We start from the raw sequence: 22,622 nt of genomic DNA, 5'->3' as shown, positions 1-22,622 counted from the left end.
GATTAGAAATCTCGAGTGATTTTAAGTCCGAGCTCCTAAAGGCTCATGAAAATGATGAAGCGTTATGGAAGGTGTTACCGGCTATCGAGCAAGGAAAATAGTGGAGAGTGTCGGAAGAAAAGGATGGGTTATAGAGATTTAAGGGTAGGATCATTGTGCCGGATGTTGGCACTTTGAGGGAAGATATCTTAAAGGAGGCACACAAAAGCGGATTCTCCATTCACCCGGGAAGTACTAAGATGTACCATGATTTAAAGGCGATGTTTTGGTGGCCAAGTATGAAGAATGATGTGGCAGAATATGTTTCAAAGTGCTTAACTTGCCAAAAGGTAAAGATTTAACATCAAAGACCTTCTGGGATGTTGCAACCCTTAGAGGTTCCCCAATAGAAATGGAAAAGTATTGCAATGGACTTTGTGTTGTGATTGCCAAGGACTAGGACTGGTTTTTATGCTATCTGGGTGATTGTGGACCGACTGACGAAGTCAGCTCACTTTTTGCCCATTCAAATGACTTACACCCTTGAGGAGCTAGCTCGGTTATACATAAAGGAGATTGTGAGACTCCATGGTGTACCTGCTACTATAATCTCTGATAGAGATCCTCGTTTCACTTCGAGGTTCTGGGGTGCATTTCAGAAAGCTTTTGGAACCCGATTAAGCTTGAGTATAGCGTACCATCCTCAAACAGATGGTCAATCCGAGAGGACGATCCAAACACTAGAGGATATGTTGAGAGCTTGTGTTTTAGACCAACCGGCGAGTTGGGATCGGTATATGCCGTTAGTGGAGTTTGCATACAATAATAGTTACCATGCGAGCATCGGAATGGCTCCGTATGAGGCCTTGTATGGGAGGAAATGTCAATCTCCGCTATGTTGGTATGAAGCTGGAGAGAAAGGCTTGTTGGGGCCGGAGATGATAGCTGAGACCACTGAACAAGTCAAGAAAATCCGAGGTAGGATGCTTACGGTGCAGAGTCGCCAGAAGAGTTACGCCGATCAGAGGCGGAAGCCCTTGGAATTTGAAGAAGGAGATCATGTTTTCCTGAAGGTTACTCCAACCACAGGAGTAGGTAGGGCGATTAAAGCGAAGAAGTTGAATCCTCGATACATTGGTCCATTTCAGATCCTGGAGAGGATTGGACCAGTAGCGTATCGGATGGCTCTACCACCTCATCTTTCGAACCTACACGATGTGTTTCACGTGTCACAGCTTCGGAAGTACACTTCTGATGCTAGCCATGTATTAGAACCTGAGTCGGTTCAGTTAAAAGAAGATTTGACGCTTCCAACGGCTCCAGTTAGAATTGATGATACTAGTATCAAACGGTTGCATGGAAAAGAGGTTTTATTAGTCAAAGTGGCTTGGAGTCGAGGCGGTGTTGAGGAACACACTTGGGAACTTGAGTCGGAGATGCGAACGAATTATCCGCACTTATTCTCAGGTAATTGAATTCGAATTTTGTGGGCAAAATTCCCAATTAGGTGGGTAGGATGTAAGACCCGGTTAATTAACGGCTAATTAACCCATAAATGAGAATTTATTCTAGAAAGCCAAAAATGTTATTTTTATGGCTAAATGTGATAGAGGAGTTTGAGACGAGAATTTCGGTACCAATTTTATAGAAAACGGACCAAGATTAGACCGAACGGGCCAAACAGGGCCAACCGGACCCAAAGTGGGCCCTTGGCCCAACTAAACTAAACCAAAACCCTAGTTTTCAGCACTCTCTCTCCTCACAACACACAAACACACGCTGAATTTGATTTGGAGGGGGGAAGAACACTCTCTCAAGTTCTCTCCCTTGGTTGATCTTCAAACCACCATAACTTTTGATCTAGAGCTCCGATCGCTGCACCGTTTGTGGCCACGCGTTTACCGCGGAGATCTCTACAAAACCTATACAATCAATCTTGAGGTAAGCTACGTTTTGCTCTTCAAAATTCCAGCCCTTGTTTTCGAGTTTCATGGATGAAATGTTGAGATTTTGGGCTCTTTGATGTTATAGGACCCAACTCTCTTAAAGGAGAAGGTTAATCTTGTCTCCTTGGACCTTGGGTGTGGTAAGATTCTCAACCCTAGTGTAATTTGTTGTTCTATGATGTTGGGTATTGAGATGTTGTGTATGGGTATGATGATTGTGGCTTAGGTTGTGTATATGTGAATATTGGAGCTTGATTGGTGATTTTGGAAAGCTTGGGAGAGGGTTTTGTGTGATAAAATCTGTTCTTGGAGGTGTTGAGACCTTGAGAGCTTGTGGACAAGTGGTTTGGAAGTGCTCCGGTTGAGCTTGGGAAATCGGCTAAGGTATGGTCTCGGTTTCTCGTATCTAATATGTAATGTGGTAGGAAATACTTAGGCTAGAGGCCCTAAGATAGGCATTGAATGGTTGATGTTGTTAAATGGTTGAGATATATGATGTGATCATATATGTGATTATGAATATTGATGCCTTGATTTTGTGATATATGAGAAAATGCATGTTGTGATATATGCTTGATGAATGATTAAGGTTGAATTGGTGGGTGGTACCATGTTGATGGTGAGTATGATGTTGATTATGTATAATGATGGTTGATTGGAAATGGTATTATTGGAAATTGGGATGAGGAAGGATGTATGATATGATATTGTGTTTGTCCTTTAGCCATTTGATTGAGAAGTGTTAAAATGGTTGGATGTGGTTTTGGAAATTTTGGTAAAGTGTCAATGTATGAGTTGAGGATGGCTTGATGTTGATTTTGGAACATTTTGATTGATTTCAAAGAAAAGGGATGAAATTAGCATGTTTTGATTGATTTTGAAAAGAGTTGAAAGTGGCTTGTTTTGAAAATGGCACTTTGTGGTTTTGTATGAAAACATGGTTTTTGGGCATACTTTGACGGGACATAACTTGGACTACGGATCTCTGTTTAGTGCTAAATTTGTTTAGAAATGAAATTGGATCTGGGATGTCCATGCCGTTCGAACAATGGGTGAAAAATGATTTAAAATGAGAAAATTATGTCCGTCGGAAGATTGGAGGTTGAATCTGTAAATTCTGCAGCTTTTAACTTAGAAAATTTTTGGCAGAAGGACCCTCCGCGCGTAGGCGCACTTGCCGCGTACGCGCCGTTCTTCGAGAAAGCACCATCCACGCGTGCACGTGGTGTGCGCGGGCGCGTTGATGCGCTGCACCAAATGCCCAGCTATTTTCCCGAGAGTTGTGCCAGAGTTGTGCCAGTTTTGTGCCTGGGGCGCAAGAACACCCACGCGTACGCGTGGCTGACGCTTGCACGTCGTTTGGCTATTTTTCAACCCGCGCGTTCGCGCGTATGACGCTTGCGCGTCGATGAGTTTTGTGGCCATCCACGCGTGCGCGTGGAGTGCGCGTACACGTGGCCCTGTTTTCATCCCAAAGTTGATTTTTGAGTTTTAAAAGCCAAATTTCGTACTTCTAAGCCTTCGATCTCACCACTTATGTCTTAAATCATTATGATATGCGTAGCAATGAGAGAAGGGGCTAGTGAATGTGGTAACTTACGAGTGAAGCAAGGGAAAATGGATGATCATTGAGGATCAAAGATGATTATGTGAGATGCGGAGAATGGCAGTGGAAGTGCTTGTTGTGCCATGGGCCGAAGGGCCGTAATTGTTAATAAATTGGCTGGTTATGGATTTAACCGTGAGCCGGATGGCTAGATTATTGCCGTGTTACGGCGGAGCCATGATTATGGCTAAGTATAAATGCATATATGCTGTTGAATGAATTGTGAATGTTTGCACTTCCACCATCGGAGATGAGGGTTTCCCTGGGAGGAAGCAGTGGCTAGCCACCACGTGCTCCAGGTTGAGACTCGAAGCTCTTTTGACCCTATGTCGTAAGTGTGGCCGGGCACTGTGAAAGGCCCGGATGAGCTCGCCCCCGTAAATATTCACCAGTGAGGGTGATGGATATGGATCATGATTATGATCAAGTTTATGATGAGTATAACTCGAGTTGGGGATGTGCGACAGAGGGACAGTCCAATGGTTAGCTACCAGGACTTGTCGGGTTGGCTCTATAACCGACAGATGATATCATCAGCCACTAGGGACAGGCATTCATCATATGCATACTACATGAATTATTTGAGATTGTCTATTTGACTGCATATTACTTGCTAATTGCCTAAATGCCTTATCTGTTCCTAATTGTAAATCTCTTGTCTGATATAACTGTGTTTGCTATATTATACTACTGCTGATGGTTGGGGGGTCTGAAGAAATTGGAAAGGGAAGTATTAGTTAGACTGAAGGATCTTTAGTCAGTTGCCACTTACGGTTTAGCTTGTTTATAAGCTTTGATATTATCTGGAGGAAGTTCTAGGATTGCCTTCGACTTTCCTCTATTATTATGTATTATATATGTGGAAGCTGTTACCATGCTGGGGACCTCTGGTTCTCACCCATGCAGATTTTGTGGTTTTCAGATGCAGGACGCGAGGTTTCTCGTTGAGGCATGCTGGAGACTTCTGGATTAGCGAAGATCCTTGTTCTTGGGACTCTGTTTTGGTTTATATATCTTGTTTAGATACTTTTATCTCCATTAAACAATACAAACTATGATGACTCCTCTTATGGGAGATTTTTGGAGAATAGGTTCTCTATTTTTGTGTCCCTTTGGGTTTCCTTATTTTATTATATGTATATATTACTATGCTCGGACCGGTTATCTTTGCAACCAGATTTTGAGTCTTGATATTCCTGTTTTTGACACTCCCTTGTATATATATAATCTCGCGTTAGCTTATCCCTGTTCGTTACGTTATCGATCGGAGTTTTGCGCTTTCGAGTTACGGTTTTTGTTTACCCTCTTTCTACAAAGGCTCCTAGCTATAATCAATCTTTCATACTACTATACGTACTAAATTTTTGTTTTAGAGGTCGTAATACCTTGCCATCTCTGAATTATGACTTAAGCATAAGACTCTGTATGGTAGGGTGTTACATTCAATCATCTACTCAGTATAGAATCTTTCTTCTTAATCTATCAACTATACATATCCACCATATTATAACCCACTCAAAAAATTTTTTTCATACTATGACTATCTCAACTATAAATATTCTTGTGCCCATATTGTCAGAAGACAATTATAAGGACTAGCATTCTCAAATAAAAATCTTTCTACAAGCATAAGACTTGTGGGATGTTGTCCACGAAGGTTCACCATGCCAGAGAATTAAACAACACTTTTCGTTGCAAAAAAGTTGAAATTGAAGGAAGAGTAACACAGAAATTATATTGCTCTATGCTTCCTCCAACAAGCTGTGATGAAGACAATTTTATCAAGAATAAGAGGAATATCGTTAGGTAAGAAATTGTGGAAAAACTTGGAGCAAGAGTTTAGAGCTGACACAAAGGTATGCACAATCCTCCTCCAATCTCTAACAAAGCAATACGCAAACATGAAAATAAAAGATTCTGAGAAAATAAAAAGTTACTATACAAGATTGATGAGCTTAGTAACTGAAATAAAAAATTTATGTAGAGAATTTTTCAAATAAAAAGATAGTGAAGAAAATACTCATTAGTTTGCCTTCCAAATTTGATCCTAAAGTGTCTACAATTGAAGATACTAAGGATTTCACTACAAGAAAAACGTTGAGTACCGTCGGATTTATCGGCGGAATAGCGAAAATCATCTGCCGGTAATATATTTACTGGCAAATTTTTTGTCGGAACCAATCCGACGGTATAACCCTCACCGGTAATAAATTACCGTCGATTTTTCAATCCACTGGAAGTTGCCCTCGGATTCTGCAACAGATTCTTTGCTTACACCCTATTTAATTACCAACGAAAGTTTTTCGCTGGTAATTTTGATGCTTCACCATTTTCTTTTCCGCCTAATTATTGTTGGATTTTTTCCCGGTAAATTCAGTTTGTTAAAAAAATATATTTATGCACAACTAGTGGTCAAATTCTTTTTTTAATTTTTTATTTAAATTTATTTTTTACATAATTAGTAGCTAAATTCTAAATAATAGGAACCAAATATAGTAAATTAAATATCAAGTGTACAAATAAAATAAAAAGTCAAATAAATAAAATAGAATGAAATAGTCTAGAACAAAACTCTAATCACTAAAGATCCTGATAGTTGTCATCGTCGTCGTCATCCTTTAGCTGGTCCTGCTGAGGCGACAAACTAGGCGGTGATGTAGGTTCTCGTCCAGTAGTGTCACTGCCACCAGCAGTGCCGCTGCCACTAATACGCTGTCATCTGTTGCTCCATCCACTGAAGCTGTTCCAGCTCTCGCCTCCACTCCAGCCTGATAAAATCTGTGTTTGACACGCATATGAGGATCTCCTAATACCTCTCCTCAGATTGCTACAGCTGCTGAGCCTTTTGGTAACGGCTCCGGTGAACTCCAACACCTGCTCCCTTAAATCAACGTCGTCCTCAGAATCGACAGATGATGGTGGTCAATATGGAGGTGCGAAGGTTGTCGGCGAAGAACGATCCTATCCCGTAGACGTAATTTTTGTATGGCTCAGATTCGGTCTCGCGCCAAACCGTGTCAGGATCTACTTCTCATGCAGCAAAGTTGTTGCCATTGTTTTCAATATACTGAGATTGCTGGGTTGCAACTTCTAATCTCTGCGTGTAGAACTCATGTGTAACACATATTATGATTAGGACTGCAGTTACTTGAAAACTTTATATCTCATGATATTTACTCACATAATGATCTACAAGTCACTGATCAGCAAATCTCTCCTTATTCTTCTTCAAGGTGTGAGAATACTTGAAAGTCTCTGCCATCGTTGCATCACGATCCAATGATTTAGACTATACATGTTGAAATAACATATTAAATCAAGTACTAATGATATTATATTTTAAAGACAAAATAAACTTAATAAAAAAATGAAACAAGTTACATACCAGCCGGGCCTTTATCTTCATGAAAGTTAACTGACCCACTGATATACTTCGACGACCTTGCTGACACCCTGTCAGCTCTATTCATGAGACAGCGACACCTAAATCCCTTATTAGTCTCCCAATGGATGTACAATGCCTTCGTAATGTCTGGGGAGAGCCAAATAGTGAGGTGGTCGTACCTCTCACGTACGTCCTCCATCATCTGCTGAAGCCGCCTAGCCATCCGATGATGGTCGAAGATCTTCTTGATCATGGCATTGTGAGTCATGTCCCATATAAATTCTTCTTGCACAAGGAACATTTAGCACTAGTTAATCGAAATTAAATACATAATTAAACAAAATAGAAGATATAAACTAAAGTTTGAATTTGTTGAGTTTTTACCGCATACTTCTGAAACCATCTCTCTTTGGCCTCAACAGAGATCTTTTTGTAGCTCGGCCATGGATGGTCGTACACCAGCTTGTTGACATTAGTACACTCCTATATACATGCATTGTTATTTGGTGAAAACCTATCAATGAAAAACTTAAGATTAGTAGTTTACTAAAACCTTATTTGAAGTAACCTATAAACTTCAATTATACTTAGATTTTTTAGAAATTTCGACAGAGTTTCATCTATAACTAGAAGGCGCCAAAAACTCTATCTGTCAACAATTCACTTAAACAATTCACAAACAAACCAATATGTAGTTATATGACTTAAGCAGCAACATCCATCAACAATCAAAAATTCTCAAATACTTTCAGCAGTTCAAACTAACTAACATAAATCAAACCTATCTTACCAACCTAAATCCACTAAAACTAGAAAATAGAGTGTAACTAAATTAAATAACTAACTAAAAGGGAAAAACTTAAGATTAGCAACCACTTATATTGAATAAGAATGTCAAAATAGTTTGCATATAAAAAATTTAAAATGGTACTCACGCCGTCAAACCATCAGCCCAAATTATCATTTGTATGATAGGAGGTGGTGGAGGGGCATTTGACTGGGATCCGTTAGAGGAATCCAGCACCACGGTGTCTGTTGCTAGAGGCGTCGTCGTCGAAATAATGGACTGTTGAGTGGATGGAGGTAGTGGAGGAGTTCACTCTGGTGAAGCAGCTGGATGACTTCTTGGTGGCGAGGGTGGTATAGCAGAAAGAGCCACGTAGTTGGGGTTAGGGACCATCATGAATGGCTAATCCTTTGCACTTATTGCCTATGACGTCCCAGGGGGAGAGGGCAATGACTGAGAAGTCTTAAGGATACCAGTAGATCCATCCTTTTATCATGACCACGAGGCCAATTCGTGCTACCTCTGCCTGTCGTCATGTCTACAAAGAGCAAACCAACAAATACATATCTCACAAAAATAATATAATAGCAAAAATATGTCACAACCTACAACTCAGAAAAATACATGGGTGCTATGTAATTTAGTCAGAGAAATACATTAATTGAAATGAAGTAAATAGCAAGTATGGTTCAATATAACTTGAAAATTTTCCAAAAAGATGCTAACAGGCCAAATCATTACTCTAACTTCAAAATTAAACCCATGCCAAATCAATTACCTAAACTATTCGAAGTATCAACATTCAAAAAATTTAGGTCCTAGTACGTCAACAACAATTAAGTGCACAAACTTGATAACTAAAGCAATAATGAATATGAACAAGCATCACCAAGTAACAAGCAATAATCAATATGAACAAGCATCACCAAGTAACAAGGAAAAGTTCAATATGAACATTCAACACAATCAAGCATTAAACCAAATAATTCCAACAGCATATTCATCAGAACTTAAGAAATTCCAAACTCCTCCAGCAGACTCAAAACCTGGTAACTTATTATAATGCTATCTTAACCACCTAAATCTACTAATATAGAAAATAACACAAAACTAATTTAACTAAATAAAAGTCAAATTAATGAAACTAAAGCTAATCAAAATAGAATTGATGACAAAAATTGATTAAGAACCTAGATTACAGCAATAGATAGGAAACAAAGCTCGGGGAAGGAGTTGCAGTGGGTGCCAGAGGGAAAGAAGTTCCAGTGGCTGCTGGAGTTGCGTCGAAGCTCACCTGAATGAGAGACGGACGTCAAGAGGAGGCTAACGGAGTCGAGGGTGGCCAGAGATGTCGCTAAGGGATAGACGAGAGGGTTAGAGAGATAGTGAGAGACGAGAGGGCAAAGTTGCGTCAAAGCTCGCCTGTCCGAAGAGACAGACGATGATAGACTGCTACCGGAGGGGGTTCCTGAGACGTCCTTAATAGGGAGAGAGAGAGAGAGAGAGGGAGAGAGAGAGAGAGAGAGAGAGAGAGAGCCAGAGACGAGAGAGTGAGGAGAGAGAGTGAGAGGTGAGAGGGCGAGGAGAGAGTGACTGTAATTCAAAATGGGGGGAGAGGGTTCTCGATTCAAATTTAGGGCAACAAAATGCAGCGCTACACTAATTAGATTTACCATCAGAAAAATTTGACTTTAAATCTGACGGTAATTAATGCGCCAATTTTCCCTTTTTTCCTCCAATTATTACGGGCAACTTTACCATTGAAAAGCCTAACTAGTAAACGCTGCTAACTTGTGACGCTAATTTTGCCAATAAATCTGATGGTACTAAACATTTTTCTTGTAGTGTTTATCAATGCTAATACTAATAAATTTAATAAGCTCATTACACACTTTTGAACTAAGACTGGAAATGCGAGATGATAGAGATTCAATAGAAAATGCATTTCATTCTAAGCTTAATATCAAATCTCAGAATTTAATTAAAAGAGGAGGAGAAAAAAGTCAAGAAAATTCTAAAAGTTCTGACACTTCTAGAAAAATAGAAAATAAAACTGAAGATAGAAAACAATCTTCTCTGTGTGGCATATGCAAGAAGACCAACCACCTAGAAAAAGATTATTTACATCGTGGGAAACCACAGTGCCGCAATTGTAAAAAATTTGGACATATGGAGAAAGACTATACGATGAAGATCAATAATCATCATGCAAACTTCTTTGAAGAAAATGAGAGAAAAGAATGTCTCTTCTATGCATCATCACAAGAAGAGTTGTAAGAACCGGCTTAACCATTTTAATAAAATAATTTAATTTCCCAAAATAGGTTTGAAAATATAGAAATGATATTTTGAAAATAAAAAGGTGTAATTTGATTTCAATGAATTTTTTCTGAGTTATGGAAAATGTATCTTTTGCGAAAGATTTTTGTAAAAATGTGTACCGTTGCTTAAGCCGGCAGTACTGGCTCTAGACTGTCCGTTACCGTGTTTTGAAAAAATAAGGTTTTGAAAATTAAATTTATTATTTTGAAAAGACAAACACAATTTAGAAAAAAAGCTGGGCAATAATCTTAAAGATTTTGGCCCAAAGCGGACCAAACGGACCTAAAACGCTAACGAGTTGGACTGGACCCAAGTTGGGCCCAAGCCCAACATATATATATATTTGGATTTAAGTGGCCAACCTAGCCAATTTCAGCACAAACAAGAGAGGGGAGGCACTGCGTGAGAGAGAAGAGAGGTGAGGGTTTGGTCACTATTTACCACCAACATCCGGTGGCCATAACTTGAGCTACGGAGCTCCGATTGACGAGAAGTTTACGACCACGTGAATCTCTCGTTGAGATCTTCATTTCTATCTAAGCAGAGCTGGTAATAAATCGCATCTCATGCTCCATTTTTCTGCCCTAAGTAAATCCTCAATTTTACGTTTGGTTTTTGAGTGGATTTTACGATTTTGTTTGTTTAGGGGTGATCTAGCATTGAAATATTAGTAGGTTTTGCCCCTAATCTCATTGGGTAAGATAAGATTTTACTAAATCCTTGTGTTTAGTTATTTTTGTGAACCCTAGGTTTGATATTTGTATGTTATGTAATGTTAGATTGAGTTTTGGTGTTTGTTGGAGTTGGTTTGAGGCTTTGTATCAAGCTTGGTGGCTTCGTTTTGGTGTTTGGTGCATTTTGGAAATCGGCCAAGGTATGGTTTCGGTTTCTTTTATGTAATATGTAATATTTTTGAAAACTTAGGCTAGTGGACCTTAGGATAGGATTGAATTGGATGTATGGTTGTTTGAATTAATATTGTGGTATATGCATGTTGATAGAGATTGAAGGAATTGTATATGTTGAAGTAGGATTGATGTTAATTATTGGTGGTTATTGATTATTGTGATTGATGGTGCCTTTGGGGATTATGGATGTTGATGATGTTTGATGATTATTGATGTTTGTGATGATTTTGATGAATTAGGATGGTGATTGTTTATGTCTAATTATGAATGATGATGATGATAATGAGTTGATTGACGATTTTGGGATTGATTGGATGAAAGATTTGATACATATGGCATTGATGATGGTTGGAAATATTGAATGTTGGTAATGAGAAATTTTGATGAGAATTTAGGGTGAATTTTGAGTTAGATGGGGTGAGTATTAAATGGTTTAGGTGATTGAATGATTTATATGGTTGAGGGATGTTTGGTACGAATTCTTGAGTGATGTTGGTATTGTTGGGTTGTGAATAATTTGTTTTGAATTAAGAGTTTTGGTAAATTTGAGGTTTCAAGGGTTTTTGTAAAAATAGATTTTTGACCAACTTTTACGGATCATATCTTGAGCCGCGATTTTTGAAATTGACTGGATTTTATACCAAATTAAAGACAATTTAAAGAGCTTTAAAACAGTATAGATCTTGTGTAAATCAGAATTTTGTGATGTTGCAAAAAATTTGGAAAATCTGTCATGTGTGCCCAGGCACACCTCTGTGCATATGCACATAATAGATTGGATGTTTCAAGTTGTGCGTACGCATAGGTCGGAAAAGCCTTCTGGTGCGTGCGTACGCACACAACCCTGTGCGTATGCATAAGCCCTATTTTTCACCTAAAACCCTGCTTTTAACTGTTTTACCTTTCCGTCAAGCTTGCAAACTTTTGTAACTTTTGTTTAAAACCTTTTTGCTAGTATTTTACGCTTTGAATCAAGGGAGAAAATAATAAAAGAATAAAAAGGGGTATTTTAGTTATAAGTTTAGAGCCGGTAACCTAGGTTTGGAAAGTTTGTGTAATTTCTAGCTTAAATTAGTGAATGTTGAGTTGTGAAGTTTATAGTTGAAGAGATTTTTGAGAAATGGGAGTGCTTATGATAAATTTGAAAAGTTGAAATTCGGTGATGGTTATGATGAGTTGAGAATTTAAAAATGAATGAGAAAATTATTGGATTATATGGAAGTGTGCGGAGCCTATAACTCCGGCGTGACAGATTTCTCTACTTCGTGAGTAGTTGTTGTTGAGAGTGTGCGGGGCCTATATCCTGGCGTGGCAAATTTTTCTGCTGCATGAGTAGTTGAGGTTGATTCTTTCTCTGCTGCATGAAGTGTGCAGGGCCTATATCCCTGGCGTAGTAGACTCCCTACTGCATGAGTGTACAGGGCACTATATCTCTGGTGTAGCAGATTCACCGCTGCATGAGTGTGTTGGGCACTATATCTCTGGCATGGCAGAAAAGACTACATCCGGAAGGATGTGTCGGGTTGGCATTTACAGACCGACAAGTGATATCACGAGCCAATAGGATAGGCATTCATCATATGCATCTCTTATATGCTTGTTTGCTTTGATTACTTGAGTTTGCCTAATTGTATAATATGCCTACTTGCTTCTTGAATTACTTGTTATATATGATTACTACCTGTGTTTTACTTGCTTGCATTATTTGTGATTGTTTGGTGCTGAGGAGGTTAGGTAGCCGGTGGCGATGGGATCGCACGAAGGGTAGGTTGGTGAAGGCTGTGGGACAACGGTGACTTGTTTAAGTTTGAAATTTCCTAAGTTTAGATACCCTTGTTTATTATTTATGGTTTAAGTTATTTCTTTTGTTAAGCTTGAATATCGGTATCGATGTGAAGTTCTAGGATTGCCTTTGGCATCTCGGAACCTTACATCTTATATATTGGGCATTATTACCATACTGAGAACTTTCAGTTCTCATACCATATGTTGTTGTTGATTTTCAGATGCAGGTCGTAATTCACCTCGGTGAGATTGAGGATATGGTGATAGAGCAGAGTATGGTTTCTCCCTTGTTCATTTCTGTTTTATTTTGTTGTAGTATTTTCTCTCTCACCCTTTGTATTTATATAACCTTGTTGCCTTAGAGGCTTTATTTCTGAAAACTTTGAGAGATAGGTTGTTGTTGTTTTAAACTTTAAAACTCTATTGTATTCAGTTTGACTAGCTAGCCTAAACTCCGCAGGCTGCGATTAGTCCTCTTTTGTATATATATATATATATATATATATCCTGGAGCTATTGGCAAGGTTTTATATTTAATATATCTTGTTCTGTCCGTAGCTACGCGCATTAGTATCGTGTGTGAACATTTCGCATATTGTAATTCCGCTTTATGCGACATTGAGCTATATTCCTTCATCGAGCTTTTAGTATTAATACCCCTTCATACATATATTATATATTATAAGATTTAGAACTGTCGTGGCACTTTGTTATCCTTTGCTTTATGACTAGAGGTAAGGCTTAGGGTAATGGAGTGTTACATTTAGTAGTATCAGAGCAGTTCGTCCTCGTGAGCCTGAGGGATGCACCGATTGTTCTTTGTTGCATACTCTAGGTCATTTTTCTTTGGTGCTATTTACGATATCTGTTTGATATGCATAGCCTGCTTGTTTGTGAGTGCCTTTGGGGAAAATTGAAACACTAAGCTTGAGATATTGGGACTGATCACCTTGATATCGATTATTTGGTATGGAAAGGAAACCTGAATGGCAGCTCATGGACGAGGTCGATCACGTTAACGGAGAGGTAGTGAGGATGACTAATGATGAGCGGATAATTTATACGCTTTTTGGCATTGTTTTTAGTATGTTTTTAGTATATTTTAGTTAGTTTTCATTATATTTTTATTAGTTTTTAAATAAAATTCACTTTTCTAGACTTTACTATGAGTTTGTGTGTTTTTCTGTAATTTCAGGTATTTTCTGGCTGAAATTGAGGGACCTGAGCAAAAATCTGATTCAGAGGCTGAAAAAGAACTGCAGATGCTGTTGGATTCTGACCTCCCTACATTCGAAGTGGATTTTCTGGAGCTACAGATGCCCAATTGTCGCGCTCTCAATTGAGTTGGAAAGTAGACATCCTGGGCTTTCCAGCAATATATAATAGTTCATACTTTGTCTAAAATTTGGTGGCCCAAACCGGCATTCCAAATCAGCTTAAGAATTTTGGCGTCAAAACGCCAGAACTGGCACAAAAGCTGGAGTTAAACGCCCAAACTGGAACAAAAGCTGGCGTTTAAATCCAAGAAAAGTTTTTACATGTGAAAGCTTCAATGCTCAACCCAAGCACACACCAAGTGGGCCCGGAAGAAGATTTCTGCATTAATTACTTATTTCTGTAAACCCTAGGCTACTAGTTCTCTATAAATAGGACCTTTTACTATTGTATTTTCATCTTGGTTCTTCTGGTTCCCTCTCTGGGGCCGAAGCCAATGACCTCCATTATCACTTTTGTATTTTCAACAGTGGAGTTTCTACACACCATAGATTAAGGTGTGGAGCTCTACTGTTCTTCATGAATTAATGCAAAGTACTACTGTTTTTCTATTCAATTCAAGTCTATTTCTTCTCCAAGATATTCATTCGCACCCAAGAACATGATGAATGTGATGATTATGTGACACTCATCACCATTCTCACCTATGAATGCGTGACTGACAACCACTTCTGTTCTACATGCAAACAAGCTTGAATGTGTATCTCTTGGGTTTCTAATCTAAGATTGGAACCTTCGTGGTATAGGCTAAAATTATTGGCGGTCATTCTTGAGATCCGGAACGTTTAAACCTTGTCTGTGGTATTCGGAGTAGGATCTGCGAAGGGATGACTGTGACGAGCTTCAAACTCGCGATTGTTGGGCGTGTGACAGACGCAAAAGGATCAATGGATCCTATTCCAACATGATCGAGAACCGACAGATGATTAGCCGTGCAGTGACAGCGCATTTGGAACATTTTCACTGAGAGGACGGGAAGTAGCCATTGACAACGGTGATGCCCAACATAAAGCTTTCCATGAAAAGGAGTATGAATGATTGGAAGAAGGCAATAGGAAAGTAGAGGTTCAGGAGGAACAAAGCATCTTCATACGCTTATCTGAAATTCCAACCAAAGAATTACATAAGTATCTCTATCTTTATTTTATGTTTTATTTATCTTTTAATTATCAATTCTCCATCACCATCTGAATCCGCCTGACTGAGATTTACAAGGTGACCATAGCTTGCTTCAAGCCAACAATCTCCGTGGGATCGACCCTTACTCACGTAAGATATTACTTGGACGACCCAGTGCACTTGCTGGTTAGTTGTGCGGAATTGTGACAAAGTGTGATTCACGTTTAAGAGCTCCAAGTCCTTTGGCGCCATTGTTGATGATCACAATTTCATGCACCAAGTTTTTGGCGCCATTGCCGGGGATTGTTCGAGTTTGGACAACTGACGGTTCATCTTGTTGCTTAGATTAGGTAATTTTATTTTATTTTTATTTTCAAAAAATTCAAAATTTTTTTTTCTATTTTGTTCTTCAGAGTTTTTAAGAATGAATTCTAGAGTTTCATGATGATTTGTTAAAGTCTGGCTGGCTGTGAAGCCATGTCTAATCTTATTAGACCGAGGTTTCAACTTATCATCACAAGAGCTTGTTGATTCCTATCAATTTTGCTGTTGTTAGGAATGATCTGCTAAAGCTTGGCTGGCCATTGGCCATGTCTAGTGTTTTGGACCGGAGCTTTCATTGAAAGCTTGGCTGGCTAGTAAGCCATGTCTAATTCTTGGACCGGAGTCTTAGACTAGCATTGCGATGATTCCTGGAACTCTTATTAAAAATTTTGAACCCCTTTATCTTCTTTTCCATTCAATTTTCGAAAAATCACAAAAAAAATTTATTAAATCATAAAAATAAAAAATATTTTATGTTTCTTGTTTGAGTCTAGTGTCTAATTTTAAGTTTGGTGTCAATTGCATACCTATAATTTTCAAAAATTACATGCATTATGTTCTTCATTAATCTTCAAGTTGTTCTTGATGATTTCATTGCTCTGATCTTTATATTCTCTTGTTTTGTGTGTTTTGTTATTTCTCATATGCATTCTCAATTTGTTAGTGTCTCTTATATGAAAATTTTTAAGTTTGGTGTCCTGCATGCATTGTTTGTTTGATTTGAGTTTCCTAAGATTAGTTGTATTTTGATTGTTTCTCATCATTAAAAAATTCAAAAAAAATTCTCAAAACTATGTCTTTTCAAGTCAATAATACAGAGAATTGAAGATTCAAAACATTCAGCAGAGGAATCAAACAGAAAAAGCTGGGCGTTCAAAACGCCCATGAAGAAGGAAAACTGGCGTTTGAACCCTGGCTGGGCATTTAACGCCCAAAAAGGTAGGATTTTGGGCGTTAAACGCCAGAATGGATGCCATTCTGGGCGTTTAACGCCAGAAGGACACTAGAGGGAAGATTTTGTTTTTAATTCAAATCTTTTTCAAATTTTCATAATTTTTCAAAATCAAATCTTTTTCAAATCATATCTTTTCAATCATATCTCTTCAAAATCAATTTCTTTCTATTTTTTATTATTTTTGAAAATCCTTGCTACTATTAATGATTTACTTCAAAATTTTCAAGTTGTTATTTGCCTATTAAGAAAGGATCAAATTTTAATTTTTAAGAATCATATCTTTTAATTTCTTGTTAGTCAAGTAATCAACTTTAATTTTTAAACTTTCTTTTTTTAAATTGATTTTCAATCATATCTTCTCAATCATATCTTTTCAATCACATCTTTTTCAAAATTAACCCTCAATTATATCTTTTTGATTTTTAATTTCAAAATCTTTTTCAAAAATCACTTAATTTCTTTCCTAATCTTAATTTTCGAAAATATCAATCAAATTTTCAAATTTCTTTTTATTATTTCAAAATCTTTTTAATTTATTTTCGAGAATTCTTCCCCTCTTCTCACATCCTTCTATTTAAGGGACTAACACTCCTCCTCAAGGTGCAATTCGAACTCTATCCCTCTTGATAAGTTCGAATTCTCTTCTATCTACCTCCTCCTTTTATTCTTCTTTTCCTCTCACACCTCAAGGAATCTCTATACTGTGACATAGAGGATTCCCTACTTTCTTGTTCTCTTCTCTTTCATATGAGCAGGAGCAAAGATAAAGACATACTTGTTCAAGATGATCCTAAACCTGAAAGGACCTTGAAGAGAAAGCTAAGAGAAGCTAAAGCACAATTCTCTCTAGAGGGCCTAACAGAGCTTTTCAAGGAAGAAGAAGCCATGGCAGCCAAAAACAATAATGCCAACAATGCAAGGAAGGTGCTTGGTGACTTTACTGCACCTACTCCCGACTTCTATGGGAGAAGCATCTCAATCCCTGCCATTGGAGCAAACAAATTTGAGCTTAAGCCTCAATTAGTTTCTCTAATGTAATAGAATTGCAAGTTTCATGGACTTCTATTGGAAGATCCTCATTAGTTCTTAGCTGAATTCTTGCAAATCTGTGACACTGTCAAGATCAATGGGGTTGATCCTGAGGTCTACAGACTTATGCTCTTCCCTTTTGCTGTAAGAGACAGAGCTAGGACATGGTTGGACTCACAACCTAAAGAAAGCCTGAACTCTTGGGAAAAGCTAGTCAATGCCTTCTTGGCAAAGTTCTTTCCACCTCAAAAATTGAGCAAGCTTAGAGTGGAAGTCCAAACCTTCAGACAGAAGGAAGGTGAATCCCTCTATGAAGCTTGGAAAAGATACAAGCAATTGATCAGAAGGTGCCCTTCTGACATGCTTTCAGAATGGAGTATCATAGGAATCTTCTATGATGGTCTGTCCGAACTGTCCAAGATATCATTGGACAGCTCTGCTGGAGGATCTCTTCATCTGAAGAAGACGCCTGCAGAAGCTCAGGAACTCATTGAAATGGTTGCAAATAACCAATTCATGTACACTTCTGAAAGGAATCCGGTGAATAATGGGACAACTCAGAAGAAGGGAGTTCTTGAGATTGATACTCTGAATGCCATATTGGCTCAGAATAAAATATTGACCCAACAAGTCAATATGATTTCTCAGAATCTGTCTGGAATGCAAGCAGCAACAAGCAGTACTAAGGAAGCTTCCTCTGAAGAAGAAGCTTATGATCCTGAGAACCCAGCAATGGAAGAGGTGAATTACATGGGAAAACCCTATGGAAACACCTATAATCCTTCATGGAGAAATCATCTAAATCTCTCATGGAAGGATCAACAGAGACCTCAACAAGGTTTCAACAACAATAATGGTGGAAGAAACAGGTTTAGCAATAGCAAGCCTTTTCCATCATCTTCTCAGCAACAGACAGAGAATTCTAAGCAAAGCCACTCTGACTTAGCAACCATTGTCTCTGATATAATTAAAACCACTTAAAGTTTCATGACTGAAACAAGGTCCTCCATTAGAAATTTGGAGGCACAAGTGGGTCAGCTGAGTAAGAGAATTACTGAACTCTCTCCTAGTACTCTCCCAAGTAATACAGAAGATAATCCAAAGAGAGAGTGCAAGGCCATAAACACGTCTCACATGGCCGAACTTGGAGAGGAGGAAGAGGCAGTGATCTCCACTGAGGAAGACCTCACTGGACGTCCACTGGCCTTTAAGGAGTTCCCTCATGAGGAACCATGGGAATCTGAGGCTCACACTGAGACCATAGAGATTCCATTGAATTTACTTCTGCCATTCATGAGCTCTGATGAGTATTCTTCCTCTGAAGAGGATGAAGATGTTACTAACGAGCAAGTTGCTAAGTACCTTGGAGCAATCATAAAACTAAATTCCAAGTTATTTGGTAATGAGACTTAGGAGGATGAACCCCCCTTGCTCACCAAAGAACTGGATGACCTGACTAGGCAGAGATTACCTCAAAAGAGACAAGATCCTGAGAAGTTCTCAATACCTTGTACCATAGGCACCATGACCTTTGAGAAGGCTCTGTGTGACCTAGGTCAAGTATAAACCTTATGCCTCTCTCTGTAATGGAGAAGCTAGGGATCATTGAGGTACAAGCTGCAAGAATCTCACTGGAGATGGCAGACAATTCAAGGAAACAAGCTTATGGACTTGTAGAGGATGTCTTGGTAAAGGTTGAAGACCACTACATCCCTGCTGATTTCATAATCCTAGACACTAGGAAGTGTATGGATGAATCCATCATCCTTGGTAGACCCTTCCTAGCCACAGCAAAATCTGTGATTGATGTAGACAGAGGAGAATTAGTCCTTCAAGTGAATGAGGACTCCCTTGTGTTTAAGGCTCAAGGATCTCCCTCTATAACCATGGAGAGGAAGCATGAAAAGCTTCTCTCAATACAGAGTCAAACAAAATCCCCACATTCAAACTCTAAGTTTGGTGTTGGGAGGCCACAACCAAACTCTAAGTTTGGTGTTGAGAGGCCATCATCATGCTCTGAGTATCTGTGAGGCTCCATGAGAGCCCACTGTCAAGCTATTGACATTAAAGAAGCGCTTGTTGGGAGGCAACCCAATCTTTACTGTTCTATGTTAAATTTCTATTTTCTTTTGTTATTTTATATTTTCTGTAGGTTGATGATCATGTGAAGTCACAAAAACAATTGAAAAAGCAAAAATAGAAGGAAAAACAGTATTAAAAACAGAACACCCTGGAGGAGAAACTTACTGGTGTTTAAACGCCAGTAAAGGTAGCAGAATGGGCGTTAAACGCCCAGCCTGGCACCATTCTGGGCGTTTAACGCCAGAAATGGGCACCAGACTGGCGTTTAACTCCAGGAATGGGCAAAAAGCTGGCGTTAAATGCCAGAAATGGGCAGTAGCCTGGCATTTAACGCCAGAATTGGTAGAAAGGGGCATTTTTGCACGCCACTTGGTGCAGGGATGAGATATCCTTGACACCCCAGGATCTGTGGACCTCACAGGATCCCCACCTATCCCACCTCTCTCTCTCTTCTTCACCCATTCACCAATCACCTCAATACCTCTTCCTCAAAAACCCCTCACCTATCAAATCCCACCATTCTCTTCACCACTCACAACCATCCTTCATAAAACCCCACCTACCTCACCATTCAAATTCAAACCACTTTCCCACCCAAACCCACCCATAATGGCCGAACCATACCCCCCTCCACTCCTATATAAACCCATCTTCACTCCTTCATTTTCACACAACATACACACTACTTCTCCCCCTTGGCCGAAGCACTAAGCCCCCTCCATCTCCTATATTTCTTCTTCTTCTACTCTCTTCTTTCTTCTTTTGCTCGAGGACGAGCAAACCTTCTAAGTTTGGTGTGGTAAAAGCTAAAGCTTTTTATTTTTCCATAACCATTTATGGCACCAAAGGCTGGAGAAACCTCTAGAAAGAGGAAAGGGAAAGCAAAAGCTTCCACCTCCGAGTCATGGGAGATGGAGAGATTCCTCTCAAGGGTGCATCAAGACCACTTCTATGAAGTTGTGGCCAAGAAGAAGGTGATCCCCGAGGTCCCTTTTAAGCTCAAGAAGGACGAATATCCGGAGATACGACATGAGATCCGAAGAAGAGGTTGGGAAGTTCTCACCAACCCCATTCAACAAGTCAGAATCTTAATGGTTCAAGAGTTCTATGCCAATGCATGGATCACCAAGAACCATGATCAAAGTGTGAACCCGGACCCTAGGAATTGGCTTACAATGGTCCGAGGGAAATACTTGGATTTTAGTCCGGAAAATGTAAGGTTGGCATTCAACTTGCCCATGATGCAAGGAGATGCACACCCCTACACTAGAAGGGTCAACTTTGATCAAAGGTTGGACCAAGTCCTCATAGACATCTGTGAAGAGGGCGCTCAATGGAAGAAAGATTCAAGAGGAAAGCCGGTTCAACTAAGAAGGCATGACCTCAAGCCCGTGGCTAGGGGATGGTTGGAGTTTATCCAACGCTCAATCATTCCCACTAGAAACCGGTCTGAAGTTACTATAGACCGAGCCATCATGATTTATTGCATCATGATTAGAGAGGAAGTAGAAGTTCATGAGGTTATATCCCAAGAACTCTACAAGGTGGCAGACAAGTCCTCTACTGTGGCAAGGTTAGCCTTCCCTCACCTCATTTGTCACCTCTGCAATTCAGTTAGAATTGACATAGAGGAAGACATCCTCATTGATGAGGATAAGCCCATCACTAAGAAAAGGATGGAGCAAATAAGAGAAACTCACCAAGAGCATGAGGAATTTCCTCATCATGAAATCTCTGAGATGCCTCAAGGGATGCCATTTCCTCCACAAAACTATTGGGAGCAAATCAACACCTCCCTAGGAGAATTAAGTTCCAACATGGGACAACTAAGGGTGGAGCACCAAGAGCATTCCATCCTCCTTTATGAAATTAGAGAAGACCAAAGAACCATGAGAGAGGAGCAACAAAGGCAAGGAAGAGACATTGAGGAGCTCAAGCACTCCATAAGATCTTCAAGAGGAAGAACAAGCCGCCATCACTAAGGTGGACCCGTTCTTTAATCTCCTTGTTCTTTATTTTTTGTTTTTTGAATTTTTATGCTTTATGTTTATTTATGTTTGTGTCTTTATTACATGATCACTAGTGTCTAAGTGTCTATGCCTTAAAGCAATGAAAATGAATCCATCACCTTTCTTAAATGAAAAATATTTTTAATTGAAAAAGAAAAAGAAGTGCATGAATTTCGAATTTTATAACAGTTTAGTTACTTTGATGTGGTGGCAATACTATTGTCTTTCTGAATGAATGCTTGAACAGTGCATATTTTTTATATTGTTGATTCATGAATGTTAAAATTGTTGGCTCTTGAAAGAATGATGGAAAAGGAGAAATGTTATTTGATAATCTGAAAAATCATAAAATTGATTCTTGAAGCAAGAAAAAGCAGTGAAAAGCTTGCAGAAAAAAATATATATATGCAAAAAAAAGAGAGAAAAAGAAAAAGCAAGCAGAAAAAGCCAATAGCCCTTTAAACCAAAAGGCAAGGGTAAAATAAAAAAGGGATCCAAAGCTTTGAGCATCAGTGGATAGGAGGGCCCACAGGAATAGAATCCTGGCCTAAGCGGCTAAACCAAGCTGTCCCTAACCATGTGCTTGTGGCGTGAAGGTGTCAAGTGAAAACTTGAGACTGAGCGGTTAAAGTCGTGGTCCAAAAGCAAAAAGAGTGTGCTTAAGAGCTTTGGACACCTCTAATTGGGGACTCTAGCAAAGCTGAGTCACAATCTGAAAAGGTTCACCCAGTTTTGTGTCTGTGGCATTTATGTATCCGGTGGTAATACTGGAAAACAAAATGCTTTGGGTCATGCCCAAGACTCATAAAATAGCTGTGTTCAAGAATCAACATACTTAACTAGGAGAATCAATAACACTATCTGGATTCTGAGTTCCTATAGAAGCCAATCATTTTGAACTTCAAAGGATAAAGTGAGATGCCAAAACTGTTCAGAAGCAAAAAGCTAAAAGCCCTGCTCATCTAATTAATACTGATCTTCATAGATGTTTTTGGAATTCATTATACATTCTATTCTTTTTATCCTATATGATTTTCAGTTGCTTAGGGACAAGCAACAATTTAAGTTTGGTGTTGTGATGAGCGGATAATTTATACGCTTTTTGGCATTA

At 39.0% G+C, this 22,622-nt stretch overlaps 1 non-coding gene across 1 annotated transcript; it reads right to left on the bottom strand.

Moving 5' to 3' along the window:
- Positions 1–17,678: 17,678 nt before the first annotated feature.
- Positions 17,679–17,786, bottom strand: LOC148570579 (small nucleolar RNA R71). Its single transcript, XR_015908871.1, has one exon. It is a non-coding gene; the product is annotated as a small nucleolar RNA R71 (small nucleolar RNA).
- Positions 17,787–22,622: the final 4,836 nt, after the last annotated feature.

The sequence above is a fragment of the Arachis ipaensis genome, chromosome B3 (assembly GCF_059453495.1).
Source record: "Arachis ipaensis isolate K30076 ecotype BB chromosome B3, ASM5945349v1, whole genome shotgun sequence".
Classification (NCBI taxonomy): domain Eukaryota; kingdom Viridiplantae; phylum Streptophyta; class Magnoliopsida; order Fabales; family Fabaceae; genus Arachis; species Arachis ipaensis.
This window is presented reverse-complemented; position numbering and strand designations above follow the sequence as displayed.